This window comes from Tamandua tetradactyla, chromosome 4 (assembly GCF_023851605.1).
Source record: "Tamandua tetradactyla isolate mTamTet1 chromosome 4, mTamTet1.pri, whole genome shotgun sequence".
Lineage (NCBI taxonomy): Eukaryota > Metazoa > Chordata > Mammalia > Pilosa > Myrmecophagidae > Tamandua > Tamandua tetradactyla.
Window position 1 is genome coordinate 133,963,583 of NC_135330.1, and position 13,644 is coordinate 133,977,226.

A 13,644-nucleotide genomic window follows, 5' to 3' on the forward strand; every position below is an offset into this window, starting at 1 on the left:
ATCTGGAGATTTAAGTTAATACTAAATGCTATGAATGCTTACAAATTGTGTGTGTGCACACACGTGTGTGTATATGCACACATATATTATTTAAAATAACTTTTTCTTATTTTAGGCCGTATAAAGGGCCTAAAATGCACAGCAGCTCTTCAGTCCCGCGCCTGTGAGTTTTGTGATATTTTCAGGAAGGATTAAGAAGCCTCCAAGAAACTTGTTGACTGTATGAAATGGGGAAAGTGCTTTAAAGTGCTTAGTAAGCCAGAATGTGCCATAAGAGAGATCGGTTATTTTAAAAGAGTACAATAAACAAGATATCTGGCGTGTATATGAAAACCTAGATACAAAAATTTCCCTTGGAAAAATGTCACTCACTTGTAAAATATTTAAAAAAACAGTTCCACTTAAATAATTTAGGAAAGATTGTAAATTGCTTATGTCATAAAAACAGTCACACAATGTATCAATTTTGGAGGATAAATAAGTGCCCATGTTTTAAGTGCAACATCACTCTATCTGTGATCTAATTGCAAACTTGTTTTATTTAATTAATTTCTAGTAGCAACTAATACCAACGGAAGTGTCTTTAATGACTATGTCAAAAAGAAATAATAGGATTACTTTCCGGTAATATTTGCTCTTCACCACGGAAATAGACTGGCTTTGTGGCAGAGCAAAATAAGCTAAGCAGATCCTAAAGACCAGGTGATGCATGAGGTAAATATCAGAATTTAGTAGAAAAAAGGGGCAAATGAATATTGCATGAAATAATTACAGAACATGTAAAGGACAATTTCAGTGTTGTGAATCTATCCAACAGTATTCATCAGTTTGGATGACAAACTGGGCATGTGCTCTGCCCCCGCCCCCACCTCCGCCAGCCGCCCCGCCCCCCCTTCCAATCTCCCCACCTCCGATAGCCCCCGGCCGCGTGCTCTCTTGCTCCTGTGGACAGATCTCAAGTACAATTCAGAAATTCAGTTGAGACCTCTTGATCATATTCTCTTTTTTCACAAACACACAGAGTCCTTTTTACTTTGCTAATACTTCCCACATCTCTCCTTTATGTTTTGAATTTTAACAATTTTGCTTGTTACATTAACCTGAATAGTTTAATACAGGGTAGCAAGAGCTTGATAATATATAAAAATAAATATGGTAGCAGTATAATTTTAATCTTCATATTGATCCAGACTATTTATTAAGTTTACTGAATGTAAGTCTACTTCTATAATAAAGTTGACTTCTTCATGATTTAAAGAACTTATTAGGACCATAAACTTAACCTGATTCAATTTCTCAAACTTTAATATGAATAAAAATCACCAAGAGAACTTGCTAAATTAAAATACAGATTCTGCTATATTAGTTTTGGATTGGGGCTAATAATTCTGCAATTCTACCAATTTTCCAGAGGATCCTAATATTCTACCAATTTCATGGAGGATCCTAATATTCCTGTGCTGCTCAAAGGATTTACACAGTATTCACAGATTAATTTCATTGTTTCTTCTCTTCAAGAGATTAGATTTTTGAGAGGTTAGAAACCAAGAGCTAAATTGTAGCTTTACTTGTGGCTGGGAGTGAGGAAGAAGTCTGCTTGGAGCCTAGCACTTTCTGGGGACGGCAGACTGTGCGGTCCAGGACGGGAGAGCATAGGATGTTTGCTGAACGATGTTAGGGCAGCAGGCCACTGATGTGTGTAGATGACGCCAGTTAATAAGGAAGTCATCGAAGGCATGTGTAGGTAACTACAGATCATCTCCAAGGTTCATAAAGAGTCCTTCCTTTGGAAATGCCTCTCCTCTTATTCCATCCACATGGTACTGAGAAAAGCAGTTATTTTCACACATTGCAGACTCATCCCACCACATTTGAATTGATTGGGGCCAACACACACTTGCTTGTATTCTCGAGGAGGCAAGATGGACAAACAATCCCCTTCATCATCAAACAACCATGGGACTGTAGCAGAAATACTCCAAGATCAGTCTAAGCGCTCTGTGAACAAGCAGTGATCCATACTCAGGAGGGATTAGAAGCAATGTTTTCGTTGTAAAGACCAGAAGATCAAAGGAAGGCTGAGAGAGAGAAAGAGGGGGAGAGAATAAGATATGTGAAGATGATACACAGAAAGAATCAGCGGTGAGGAACCCTGATCATGGCTATCTCTGATTCCAGTTTATTATCAATGTCTACTCATACCCATGCCACTCTTCCTTAAAAGCTGCACTTGTGCCCTCTTTAATAACTAACACTTGCAGCAAAGAGTTCTACCTAACAGAGGAACGAAGCACAGCAATTTGGTAATGTTGCTTCACCCTATTCCTGATTAGTTTATCTACTGAGGAGCTAAAATGTGAACTGTAATAACTTGACTGACATTTTATAATTATAAGGGAGTATAAGAAAAGTGAAAAATAAATGAACTGTTTAGGTCAATGGTTTTCAACTGTGGACAGTTTTGCCCCTTAAGGGATATCTGACAATGTCTGGAGACATTTTCGATTGTTGCAACTGGGACATGGGGCAGGGATGGGGTTTCTACCGGCACCTAGTGGGTAGAGGCCAGAGATAATGCTAAATATCCCACAGTGAACAGGACAGCCTCCTTCCCCTTCCACCTGCAAGGGATCGTCTGGCTCAAATTGGCAATGGAAAAAAATCTGGTTTAGATGAATAGCATTTGAAATGCCAAATATTATGATTTAAAGAAATTTATATCTAATTAAGTCCAAATAACTAAAGGAAAAAGTAAAATATCACTGGAGTTTATTTGATGACGTATAGACAAACAAACAAAATAAGTTACAAAGTGTGCCTCTGAAATACTAGTTGACACTTTAAGAAAGAAATCTCTCTGCCAACCTTTATTGATCAATTTTCTAGCTTTATAGGAGGCACAGGAAATCTGTAAACAACCATTCTGGCCTAATCTTGGCCATTTCTGTTTCTTTCAGAAAATGTGTTTTCAATTATATATGAGGCTTTGTAATTAGTTTTATACTAGTGTATAATATATTCAGTATAAAAGTTATTTTTATAAAATACTTTTGTTATTTTTACTAGTTAAAAATGGACTAAAACCTAACCTTCTCACAAGTTCCCTTTCAAAATTTGACTGCCTGTGATTCTGTTATATATCTATAGATATATGTGATTCACTTATGGTGGCCATCAGGTCAGAGATTACAACTACAATTACCTTGAAAAGGAGATGAGGAAATTATTTATAAGACTTGGCTATAAGACTATAAACATACATAGCTCCAATTAAATCTATGATTATATATATGCTTGAAAAACAGAAAGTAATTCATGTTGTCAGTTGCTAAGATTTCTTTTATCTTTGTTACCATACTCTCAATAACTTATTTTAATTTCTCCAAAGGATACACTTCACGTATTATATTTATGCTTACATGCAAAGTTTTTGGGTCAACTTACTTGTTCCTGGAAACTTGCAAATTAAATTGCAACAATAAGTCAATAAGTGAGCAAAAACTTGCTGAATTAGGTTATAAATTCATTCAGAACAAAGCAAAAATATTGAAGAAATATTTGCGAATCAGACAAAGATTTTTAACTTCACCTTGGCTCAGTTCATTGTCACATTAAGCGGCAAAATATTTCTAACGGTGGTAAACACTGTCATCTAGAGGACTTTCTGTGTAATGCATCTCAAAACTAAAACGCCTCCAAGTGTGAAACATGCATTTTTGTTCTACTTTTAGATTATAAATCTATTTGTTAAATCTAACAAATAAAATTTTATATCTTCATGAAATGAACTTAATGACAACAATAAGCTATTAAGTACTTTTTTTGCTATGATTTCAAGTATCAATACTAATACTTATTAGTATTGTCAAATAACTTATTTGAATGTAACAATTTTTAACCAGGATATTTTAAAGCTATTTACTCATTTTGCCAGAGATTAATTTGTCTTATATTTTAATATATTAATTATAAGGCATAATTATCATCTGATTCCTGAGAAAGATAAATTAGAATTAATAATTAGAAAAACCAGAAATACAATGATCTGAATATATAATTTATACATTTTGCAACAAGTGTTTCTTTTATATTAAAAAAAACAACTAAATTGCCTGTGTGTTCTTATTTTTTTCCTCTTTTGTGTTAGTTTCAATGTGAACATTTTTCAGTCCTGTTTCATTAACTTACACAATGTGCTGATTTCCAAGGTCTGCGTCTTGGAGAGTTACTCATTAATCAACGGGGGCTGAAATACCTCCGCGGAATATTCAGGACCTAAAAAGGTATAAAAAAAGAGAGGCACCTTGCTGTGTTACCTATTGAAATAGAAATCCTAGCTCCTTGACACTTAGGAAGTCTCCATTGTCAAATAAATTAGTAAATAAAAAAATATATACGAATATCTTTTATATGATAGGATTTCCAAGTATCAATAGCATCAGTTTTGTAGTTCTAAGACTATTAAACATACACATGTATAGGTAAAATCACAGAAATGTTGCTTTAATGAAATTTATTTTTATATACCCCTGAATTCCAAATTGGTTACAATGAAATAAGTGAGACCTGGTTTACTTTGCATCACTTGTACGCAATGTTATGTGTACCTGCAGTTTTGCGGGGATGACTGGATTCTATTCTATTTTATTATCGTCTATTTATTTTAGTATCTTCTTTATAGTAGAACTGCACTTATCCTTCCAGATATCGTGAATTTAAATCTGTGATTAGAAAGAAAAGGGAGTGGGCGACTTTCAAGTAAGACAAACCCATGGCATGAAAATGTAGCGTTTGAGAGGATTGAAAAGTTTTGGTAAAAGATGATGGTGATGGCAGGACAAAATATGTGAGTATAAGTAACAGCACTGAATCATACATTTGAATGTGGCTAAAAGGTAAAAATTTAGGTCATATATATGTTACTAGGACAAAATGTTTTTTAAAAAATCCATGGAACTGCACTACCCAAACAGTGAATCCTCAATTAAACCATGGGCTATAGTAAGAGCATAGTTACAAAATTGTGCTTTCATCAATTGTCACAAATGTGCCAGGCCAACGCAAAGCGTTAATAGCAGAGTGCTGTATGGGAATCCTGTATTTTATGTGTGATTGTTCTGCAAACCTCAACACCTCTAATTTAAAAAAAATGTAGTTGTGCAAAGTCGTTATAAAATTGTCAAGTTGCCTAGTTAAAATTGAAATCTAAGACAAGTTCGTGTAAAAGTAATTTTTCTTTTCATAATTTGATTTTCTAATTACACTGCATGTCCATGATAAAGTCCAATACCATTTTTATTCAGTGATAGTTTTGCATTTATGTGAGTAAAAATTATGGGTTAATGATAGTGATGCAATGTCAACTGGTATAATTATTATCATATTGCATCTGGTGTTTCAATTGTAAATGATTACTGATGGGAAAGGAAGAAATTAAAGCAATATCAATATACATAAGAGTAATTGCTCCTTTGCCAGGGGAAACTACTGATTTTTTATATTATTTGATATTCTATAATTATCTTTTTATCAAGGTCATAAATACATACGGAAACAAATAGAATACCACAGAGTAAAAGAAAATATAAAATTTCTGGCATTGCTGCCCACTTCTTACATTGGCTTCTTGCCTTTTTAACAGGAAAAATTTTATACACAGAGACATGTAGATAGAATAGTACAATCCTCTACCACCAAAGTAAGCAATTTTTAAGTTTTTGCCCAAATTCCTTTGTCAAACTTACTCATAATTTTACTCAAACATTTGAAAATAAGCTATATCATGTGACCACAAAAATCATTCAAGATGCATCTCCTAAGAATAAGGGCAATCACCCATATAACCACAATATCATCATCACAATTAAGAAAGTAATAATAATTCCCTAACATCATCTAAAATCTAGTATACATTAAAAATTTTCCAGCTATACCCAGAATGAAGTTTAAGCCACTTTGTTCTCCTTCTAAATCCTAATTCAATCTGTGTCCACGATGACTTTGTTATTATATCTCTTTAGTCTTTTAGACTAAAACAGTCTCCTTATTTTAGTTATTTATTTTTCTATGACTTTGAATTTTGATGAGTTGAGGACAGGTAGCAATAGAATGTGTCACAATCTGGGTTTGCTTAATTACTATATCAGAGAGTCATTAACTTCATTCTCTGTGACCTGTATTTTTATGCACTAGAAGTTTAAACTAAAGTAGCTCTGCCCAATAAAGATATAATTTGAACCACTTATATAATTTAAAATATTCTAGTAGCCACGTTCAAATTAATCAGAAAAAAATAACAAGGTGAAATTAATTTTAACAATAGATGATTCAACCCAATATTTCAAAACTACATCAATGAAATCAGAAAGGAAGATAGACGATAAAGACTGAGATGGTATAATTTAGGAATGCCTAGAGTGTATAATGATAGTGACTAAATGGAAAAATTTAAAAAATGTTTTTGCATAAGGAAGAACAAAGGAATGTCATTACTGCAGGGTGCTGAAAATAGATGGTAATTCATATTTTACATTTTAACTTAAATGTGAGACTAAAGCAAACAATGTTTATTTGGTACAAAATTTATATTTTGACTAGTGCATTTCCTAATATGACCTATGTAGACAGCTTAATTGAACACCATAAGTACATGGAACCTTGAGTAGGACATGCGATTTTGGATGCCCTGATAAATCCCAGAGTGATGAAAAACAAAACAATACAAAACAAAACAAACAAAAAAAAAAACTACATCATTCCGTCATGTAACCAACACAAAAAATTGTTAATATATTTTACTCTTTTTTTTCTTTCTTAGTACCATATCTGTGAAATCCAGTGTGCATTTTATACTTACCACACATCTTAACTTGGACTAGTCACAATTCAAGTTCTCAGAAGCTATGTGTGTCTAGTGGCTGCCACATTGGACAGCACAGGTCTTAAGTTTTATTAGATTGAAGCAAACCTATTGAACAATAATTTTTCATAGGCAAGTATGTTTTCTTCATATCCATTTTCACCAGGAGACCCATAGTTTGTCAGATTGCTTCACTACTCCTAATGCTAATTATGGCTATTTTATTAAGGAAATAACCACAATCTGGTTAAAATGTCCCCCCTCTTCAATTAGTGTATGATGTGTGTGGCTCTTTGTGAATATTCTCTTACTTCAGTCACAGAATGATTCTAATATCCTTTGATGACCCTTTCTTGAGTTCCTGAATTTATACTGCATTTCACACCCCTTCTACTTTTATGAGGCATCACTCTTCAGTAAGAGTGTTCCTTTTGCCTTCTCTTTGCCTTTTTCCTAACTCCCAAAGCAATCCTATTTTTAAATTTCAAATGTTCCTTTTGAATGAACGTTCTATCTGGGTTCCTTTTGCCTAGTATCTTGTTCTCGTTTCATGAAAGTAAAATGTTCTCAAATCTTTTCTGAGTGCCCTAGATTTCTTGATTCGGCTTCATTTGGAATCCGCATTATGAAGATAGCTGAGGCCCAAGGTTGCTTTAGAGCTTCCAGCCATCTGATTCTTTCTGTCTTGAGAGGACACAGTACATTCAACAAACATCTCATTTTCTTGGTCATTTTTATTGCATGTAAAACATGTGGTTCAGAGAAAACACTTTAAAAATGTCATTTCTCTTAATGCCTCCTTGCTTGCTTTCCTCAGCTACTTTTCAACCCATTTTCCAGGATAGAGTGTTGTGCAGCTTGTTGTTTTGTAGGGGTAAAAAAGTTCTCTGTCACAAGATCGAAGAATAAAGAGTTTTACTAGCTTTACTTTTAAGCAGAAATGAGATGCTGTAAGAAAGAAAATCACTTTGTCATTGAACAAATGAAATCGTTGCTGAGAAAGTGTCTATTTTTGCACGGCCGTTTGAGAAACAGCCTTAGGAAGTAAATCACTGTTCTGCCATCTTATTTGCTAGGCTTCCACACTTTTGTTAAAAATGCTATAATCACTGCTCATATGTGTAAAACAAATATAAATAAAACACAACAACAAAAAGAAGACAAACAAAAGTCAAACTAAGCAAACAGAAGAACTTCCCCAAAGATTTAAATGGTGGTGAGTGCTCTGGATTTCCCCTAATGGGCTGGTGCGGTATCCCTTCCTTCTGCTTTTGAGTTGCCTGCCCAGTCTTTCAGGAAAAACCTTACCTTGTATGCAACCAACCTGAGAATTAAATGGGTATCATTAGTGACAGGGTAGGGCCTGAGAATTGTTAATAACTATGGAGCCCCAGACTCCCACTATGTTTCCATCTCTTTCTGCTCAGTCCTATGTCTGCTCTCTGGGTGTCCTTTTGGTCCCCACTTGTCTAAGCCTGTGCAGATTGACAGGGCTGTATTGGAATCTCTTCCTCTCACTACCATTTCCTTGTTCGTAGCTACCTTTAAGTCATGGAGCAACCGGGGAGCTCCACTGACATTGGCCTGATTCTAAGCATCTCCAGGGTCAAGAGCTATTCCTGCCAATTATTCACCTGGCAGATTATGGATACTTTGGATTGGAATTGAATTTGTCAATTTTCCTCGTATATTGACATTTGTAAGTCTTGCCCCTGTTCACACTCCTCCCTACACTCACCTCTGCTTTTCCTGGGGAACTTTCCTGTAACTGAGATGAAATCTCAGGTATGGAAAAGATCTAGCTTTCTGCCTGCCTGTTGACTGCTGGCCCTGCTTCTATTGGGGCTGTCGTGCTTTTCAAATTAATTCGAGGGTCTTATCATTTCGCTTTTAAATTTATCGCATATTTATTTCTCAGATTGCTTGTTTTTCATATTTTTTCTTTAAAACAATGAAATCACTCAAGAAATAATAGTTTTTAAAAATGCAGCAATTTTCTGTACTTTAGCATCTTTTTGGGGGGGGGGGGAGGTATGGGCAGGCACTGAGAATTGAACCCGGGTCTCTGGCATGGAGGGCATGAACTCTGCCTGCTGAGCCACCCTGGCCCACCCAGTTTTCTATAATTTACAAGAAGTAAACAAAAAGAGCCCTGGTCAAATTGGTGGTGCAGAAATCCTCAGGGTGCTGTCACCCCACAGAAGCTTTGAACCACCAGTGCTGGAAACATCGTTTTCAAAGCCCCAGAAAGCAAAGACCACAGTGACAGGGAGAGTACTGGCTCAAGAAGAAGGCTGCTTAAAAGCAGTAGGATCTCATGGCACTCTGGCTGGCCTCTCCCCACATCCATTTTGGCCTGGGCAGACCTGGGATACACTTCCAGTCTGTGAATCCCTGGACCTGATTCTGGAGGGAGCAGAGTAATCTTGTGCACATACTTGGGTACATACTTGCAATTCCAGAACTTGCCCTGCAAGTTAGCAGAGCTCTCCTACAGAATGCTGTGGGGGAGGAATCAAGCTGTGCTGCTTGGGGCAAAGGATTGCTGGCTGTAGAACACGTAGTACAGTGTCCAGAATTGTGAGGAAACTGTTTCTTAGGGAAGAGGGGACATTCAGAACTTTGCGGATAGGGGAATCACTAGAGCTGTACATGCCTGGCCAAGATAAGATAAGATGTGTACACAGAAGGCATCAGGGAGGCTCCTGCACTTTGGCCTGGAGCTATTTTTTAAATTTATTTGTACGATAAACTGTGAAGAACAGCACTCAAATGTCAATCTGCAAAGATTGGGAAGGGTGTTTTTTTCCATCATCATCATTATTATTATTATTATTATTATTATTATTATTATTATTATTTTGTTGTCTCAAGGAAAGTTCTGCCATAACACTAGCTGGATGTAAGATGAAGGAACAGATGTTCCAGAGTCTAAATTCCAGCAATAACATCTAAAAATATCAAAATGTCCAGGTTTCATGAAAGATTATAAAGCATACCAAGAAATAGGAAGCAATGGCCCAAGAAAATAAGGCAAATAAGGAAGATAAGAAAAACAATAGCTGAGCACAATGAGAAAATCAATAGAGAGGTGAAAGTTCTATAAAGGGATGAAATAGAGCTGAAGACCACAATAACAAAACCTAAAAAAAATTGGCGCAAGCTGAAGAAAGAATCAGTAAATTTGAAGATAGGACAATTGAAATCATCCAGTCTGTGAAGAAAAAATGAGGAAAAGTGAACAGAGTCTGAAGAACGTGGGAGGACACCATCTAGCATACCAATAAACACACTGTAGGAGTCTAAGAAGAGAAGAAACAGAGAAAGAGCAAGAGGAAATATTTGAAAAATAATGGCCAAAAAATTCCCAAATTTAACAACAGCCAAGGATATATACACCCAAGATATTCAAAAAACTCCAAACAGCATAAACCCTATTAACCCCCCACTGTGACATGCTCTAAATCAATCTGTTGAAGGCCAAAGAGAGAGAATTCTGACAGCTGCAAAGGAAAAGAATGAGGCACAAACAAGGGAGCATCAATAAGATTAAGTGCCTGTTTTTCATTGGAAACCAGGGAGGAGAGAAGGCAATGGGAAGACATATTTAAGTACTGGAAGTAAAAAAATGCCAATAAAAATTCTGTGCCTGGCAAAACTGCCTTTCAGAAATGAGGGATGGATTAAGACATTCCAAGACAAACAAAAACCGAGGGACTTCATCACCTTTAGCCTGGCCCTATAAGAAATGCTAATGGGAGTGCTGCAGGTTGAAAGGAAAGGGCACTAGAAAACTCACTGAAGCCACATGAGGAAATGAAGATCTCGGGTAAGTACAATGACTTGGGGAAATGTAAATGCCAGTACTATTGTATTTTTGAATTGTGACTCCCCTTTTTATTTACTACAGGATATAAAAGGCAAATATGTGAAATGTAATGGCATATCTGTGGTTTGGATTCATAATGCATAAACATGTAATTTGTGTCAAGAACTACATAGAGATGGGGTACAGGGGTGTAGGAACCCAATTTGTGTATGCTATTGAAGTTAAGTTGGAATCAAAGCAAACATGATCGTTATAGATTTAGGATGTTAAATTTAAGCTCCATGGTAACTATAAAGAAAGCATCAGAGAATATGCAAACTCATAGAGACAATAATTAGAATATAGGCTGCCAAGAGCAGGAGGAAAGGGCAATGGGGAATGGATGCAAAGTGAGCATAGGGTTTCTGTTTGGGGTGAACGGAAAGTTCTAGTAATGGGTGGTGGTGAGGTACCACAGCATTGTGAGTGAGATGACTTCCCCTGAATAGTATGATAGGAAGGCGCTCAGTAGGAAAATGTATGCTATCTATTTCCACAATTAAAAATAGAAAGAAAGAAAGATAAACAGGATAACTGACAATAAAATGCAATACATAATACTAGGTGGGATGCAAAAATAGAGGAGAAAAGGCTCAAAAAGAATATCATTGACACATAAGGAAAAATGAGAATACATAATATAAACTTTATATCAATGTTAAATTTCTCGAACTTAACTGCACTTTAGGTGATTATGTGATTATGTGAGTGAATATTTTCATTTGTAGGAAGTGTACATGGAAGTATTTTGTGTTCAAGTATCATGATATGTACAACCTGCTCTCAAATGTTCAGATCGATCTCAATCAATCAATCGATAGATAGATATATATACATAGAATGATAATACAAAGGTGGCAAAATGTTCAATTTGGTAGATCTAGGTGTCTAGGTTGGGGGGGATATGGGAGTATGTTGGGGTTCTCTGTATGGAGTTTTTATTGTTTTTGCAGCTGTCCTGTAGGTGTGAAATTATTTCAAAATAAAAAAAAATAAGAAGTTAGTAAAAGAGGAAAGCCCTGTTGCTTTTCCTAACCCAATCTTGTGGGAGCAGACCTAGTGTTTAGGGTGGAAACTCTGATTAGATAATTTCTGTGGGTATGTGATACACCTACAATTAGACCTTGAAGTTAGATGGAAATGTGACTCTACCCATTCAAAGTGCTCTAGTTACTGCAGTCCTTTAAAAGGGGGAGCATTTTGGCGAAAGTTTAGATGCAGACATTTGGAAAAACAGAAGCCCTAGGAAATCAGGAGCTGAGAGAGCTTACAGAAGCTACACAGGAACCTGAGCCCAGCAGACGTCGCCATACACCTTTCCATGAGATGCTAAGCTAAGAGACAAAACCCATAGTTTTGCCTCGGAGCTCCCAAGTCAGGACCCTAGATGCCTAAAAAGAAAACCACTGGAATTGGAAGCTAAAGGCAATGGAACCAGGGACAAGGACCAGCAGACGCCAGCCATGTGCTTTCCCATGTGGCAGATATCGCCCTTTCTTTGAAGTTGAGGTATCTTTCTTCAGATGTCTTAATTTGGACATTTTTAAGGCCTTAGAACCGTAAACGTGTAACTTAATAAATATCCTTTATAAAAGCCGATCCATTTCTGGTATAGTACATTCCAGCAGCTTTAGCAAACTAAAACACAAACCTAAAAGGCCACGATGGATTGAAGACAGATTCCTCACAATGGAAGCATTGGTACATGCCTATTGTGCTGTCTGTTATTAGTATTTTCTGAGGGTTCCTGGCTGGACAGCAATCGAAGGGAAATGTGACATTGCCATACAGTAGCCAGGGAGCCTCAGTGCTCTCTGCATCTCTCTTGCAACCGATATATTATAAACTTAATAAAACTCAGCAACCTACAGTGAAACAAACACATTCGGTGATTAGATTTTTAGAATTCTGTTAACCTTTAATGAGCTCTAAATCAACCATTGTAAAAATACTTTCTATTTCTCTGAAAATCTTTTAAAAAATAATGTGTATTTGAAAGAATATGTTTTTCCTTAACATATCTTTATTATTAATTTGCAGTTTATGAGATTCATAACAAAATTGTCATCTCAAATAATTTATTCTTAAAAAATTATGATCCTGGGGGTGCAAGGGCAGTTCAGTGGTAGAATTCTTGCCTGCCATGTGGGAGACCCGGGTTCGATTCCTGGTCCACGCACTTACCTCCTCCCTCCAAAAAAAAAAAAAAAACACAGACAAGCAAAACAAATAAACAAACCAAAAACAAACAAAAATTCAAGAAATGTTCTGCAATAACGGGATGCTCACATAGAAAAATAATGAAATGTGACCCTACCATACAGCATTCAAGAAATAAATTATGAAAAAAAAATTAAACAAACAAACAAAAATTAAAAAAAAAGAAAAATTATGCTCCTTTATATATGCTCCTATATATTGGAGCATATATATATATCAAATATATACAATGAATATATATCCAATATATATACAATGAAAAATCAATTTTCATTGATTTTTATTTCATTAGTATTTTCACTTGTCCTTTTGTATTTTAAAATATTCTATCATTATGAATTATGCTTGCTACTTGCAATTCTGATACTGTACATGACTGCATGTCTACAACTACTGCTTTTCAGTTAAATTTATATAATCTACTTGATTTGACCTCTGCGTATTTAAATTCAGACTCCTAAGAAATGTTTTCAATGACTGAAAATGAATTTTTTCTCCATATAACTGAATCAAGCAAGTGTTTTAGAAGCATTTTAGTATTTCTGGATTGGTAACATGATCACTTTATTTAGTTTGATACAGAAGAACTGTCACTTATTCACATTAGTGATTCAATTCTATTTTAAAGTTAATTTTATATTTTAACATTCTTTCACTCCACCGAAATGAAGTATTCATATATGGTGAAATGTTTTTC